The 3397-nt window shown below is 40.2% G+C and overlaps 1 pseudogene; it reads right to left on the bottom strand.

Annotated features, from left to right (window-relative positions):
- Positions 1-773: 773 nt before the first annotated feature.
- On the bottom strand, positions 774-3207 carry LOC145605574 (pentatricopeptide repeat-containing protein At5g04780, mitochondrial pseudogene; annotated as a pseudogene).
- Positions 3208-3397: the final 190 nt, after the last annotated feature.

Genomic DNA, 3397 nt, shown 5'->3' with positions numbered 1-3397 from the left:
CTACAGCAGGCGCCAGAGAAGACAGCAGGAACAGACCAACAACAACTACAAACCGTGGCCACAGCAGGAAGAAACAGAAGACAACAAGCAGCAGGGGAGCAGGGCAGACAAGCAGCTTTAGGCTATTTCTTTGTAGTATGTTTAAATGAAAAGAGGACAAGAGTAGTACTTGTAGTAATTAAGGCCATGTTGCCAATTTATGCAATGTAGTAGTAGTATAAATAGGGTAGTCTAGAGTAGAGAAGGGGAGGCAGAAAGTATTATTTTTTTAGAGAGTCTTGGAGAGTGATGGCCTAAAGCCATTGACGATTGTACGAAAGCTTCGAGCTTTATTTATCCAAATCAACCTTCCGTCCATTTTATTTATCAACACCACGCTAGTTCGTTGCAACAAGCAACATGAAATGCAAAAGTCAAACGATAAATAAAAAAAAGGATCAAAATGCAGAAAACATAAGTAAAATTACCTGATTGAACACGGAGTATGTCAATAATTGTGCTGCACAGTGAGTACATAAACCTAGCCTGGGCATTGGAGGCTTGGGACTGCTATTTTATCCTAGCTATCTGACATAGGGATAGCAGATGCATGTCATTGCCATTGGAATCGTCAATCCTTGGCTCAAAGAAGTACTTAGATCTTTTTGCTAGTAACACACAATCACCTTCAAGCACCTTAGTCCAAGACAAATTCTAGCAGTTAACTATACTCTTCCACTCTGCCAAATATGATTACTCATCATGGCTTAGATAGTAATAAGATATAGCTAAACTTGAGCTCTAGGTCCATTAATATTCAAAGGCTAATAAGAAAACAAATGCAACTCGTTGGCAGATACCAAGTAAACACACACAAATTAATACAAAGTGTGATTATCCTGTTTTGCATTCTGCAATTCAATAACAAGTTTTTGGTTGCACATCTGTAGCGAAAAAATACAATCAGAATGGCATTTAGCAAGTAGCATAAAGCAGCATGATCAGTCACCAAAAATCTCCACAGGAACAACAACCGTTACTAAAATGGTGAAATCGGTTCAAGTCCCTGACTATGATCTCCCTCTTTGTAATGATTGATGCAAACCTCATAAAATTATGACAATCGCCGCAAATTCTCAAGTTTTTCATGATCCTGATAGGTGCACCAGGGGGCTGACTGATGACCCCAAAAGTGAATGCAAGCTTTTCACTATGGTGTCTCAGCAACATCTCTTTATTGCTATCATCCACATCATGATGGTCATGCGCCATCTCAACTTTATAACCCAACTTCTCCATCTCCTCCATCAATTTGTCCAACTGTAAATAAATCTCAGTAATTTGAGGATGTTCTCGTTCTCCAACCATAAAACTGTGGACCTTACCTTTAATCTCGATCCAGCTTTTACCTCTATCCTTAATAGCTTCACTATCCTTAAGTAGCTGCCGTGATTTAGCAACTTTTTCCCAGTTCTTGTTTGCTGCATATATGTTAGAAAGCAATACATGATTCCCAGCATTGGTGGGTTCAAGCTCAAACAAATGCTTAGCTGCGATCTCGGCCAGCTCAAGATTCTTGAAATTTCTACAGGATGCCAGCAGGGAACCCCACATAGATGCAGTTGCTTCAAATGGCATAGTTTTTATCACATCATATGCATCTTGAATGTACCCAGCACGACCGAAGATGTCTACCAAGCAAGAATAATGGAGAACACTTTGTGATATGTTGTGTTCCCTCACCATAAGATCAAAGTATTTCTGCCCTTCTTTAACTAGCCCCATATGGCCACAAGCAGATAGAACTGAGAGATAGGTCACTTCATTCGGGTACAAACCAGTCTGCTGCATCTTCTCAAAAAGAATCATCGCTTCCAAGCACCGACCATGCCTAGAGAAACCTGAAATCATTGCATTCCATGAAACAACATTCTTGCTATCTTGATCAGAAAATACAGTATAAGCTTCTTTAATGGCTCCACATTTCGCGTACATATCTACAAGAGAGGAAGCCACGAAAACACTTGCACCAAAACCGGACTTAAACAAAGTGGCATTCACTTGGTTCCCTTCAGTCAAAGCACCTAGCCCTGCACAAGCAGAAAAAACAGAAGAAAGGGTAAACTGGTTTTGCTCTAACCCAACAGCTTGACCTCTATGATACAACCTCAAAGCCTCTTCATAGAGCTCATTTCGAACATAACCTGCCACCATCGAGCTCCATGTCACATCGCTCTTCTCCTCTAAGCTCTCGAAAACCCACGAGGCCTCCCCCATAAAATTACATTTTGAGTAAACATCAATCAAAGCAGTCCCAACATACACATTAGACTCTATCCCCTTCTTAACAGCAAAAGCATGCAGTTGTCTGCACTCAAAAATGGCAGATTTCGCTGCACAAGCACAAAGCACACTGGAGACAGTAAACTCAGTCAAAGGGGATTCCTCTCTTCGCATTCCTACAAAGAGGGATAAAGCGTCATCTGCCCTTCCATTCTGGGTATATGCCCCAATCATAGTGTTCCAAGAAACCAAACTTCTTTCAGGCATTTTATCGAACACTTGACGAGCAGGGTGAAGAAGGCTGCATTTGCAGTACATATTGATAAGCATATTTGATGTTAAAGTATCAACCCCTAAACCAGCTCGAATGATTTGAGCATGGCAAGCTTTTCCTTCGACAAATAAACAGTTTCTTGCACAATATTGCAAGAGATTTTGCAAATACATTGTCGCCGCCATTGAAGATGAGTTTTGATGCTTGATTTCACGACCTATAGCTTTATTTTTTCTTCATGTCTAGCAGTAAAGTGCAGAGAAACCGTAGGTGACTGATGTGGGTTGGAAGCCAAGCTTGAGAATTTTATCCAATAAAGGGAACAGCTTTGTCCAACATTAGTAAACCCTAATTTGGATTGTTGTCTAACAAATTTGAGAAACAATTTGGGGTAATCAAAATCAGAATCAAAGTGATGAGTAACGTAATTAGAGTAATTTCTGCTAGAAAATAGAAATGGAAGCTGAAAGGAGGGCGAATTGAACAGGGGAATACTGAAATTGAAAAGGGGGAAAGGAATAGAGAAATGGGGAAGCTTACTTGTGAATCCGCCATGAAAATGAAGAGGAAGAAGCTTGATTAAAGTGGTGCCAAGGACGAAGAAAAGCTTCAACAACATTAACAGATATAGACCTCATCATTACAGCAGCCAAAAAGTCGTGTCGCGTTCGTGTTTGGTCTCGTGTTAATTTTGTGTTGTTCATAAAATATGTCAAAGACTATGTAAAATGCAAGATAAATGCATAATTTGACCACTTTATCTAAATGGGTCGTGTTCGTGTTGATTTCGTGTCATGTCATGTCGACTTCGTGTTTTCTCTCAATAACTTCGTGTTTGTGTCGTGTCGGTTTCGGTCGTGC

The sequence above is a fragment of the Chenopodium album genome, chromosome 22 (genome assembly GCF_948465745.1).
Source record: "Chenopodium album chromosome 22, dcCheAlbu1.1, whole genome shotgun sequence".
NCBI classification, from domain to species: Eukaryota; Viridiplantae; Streptophyta; class Magnoliopsida; order Caryophyllales; family Amaranthaceae; genus Chenopodium; species Chenopodium album.
Note: the sequence above shows the minus strand (reverse complement) of the source record. Positions and strands in the feature narration are given on the sequence as shown.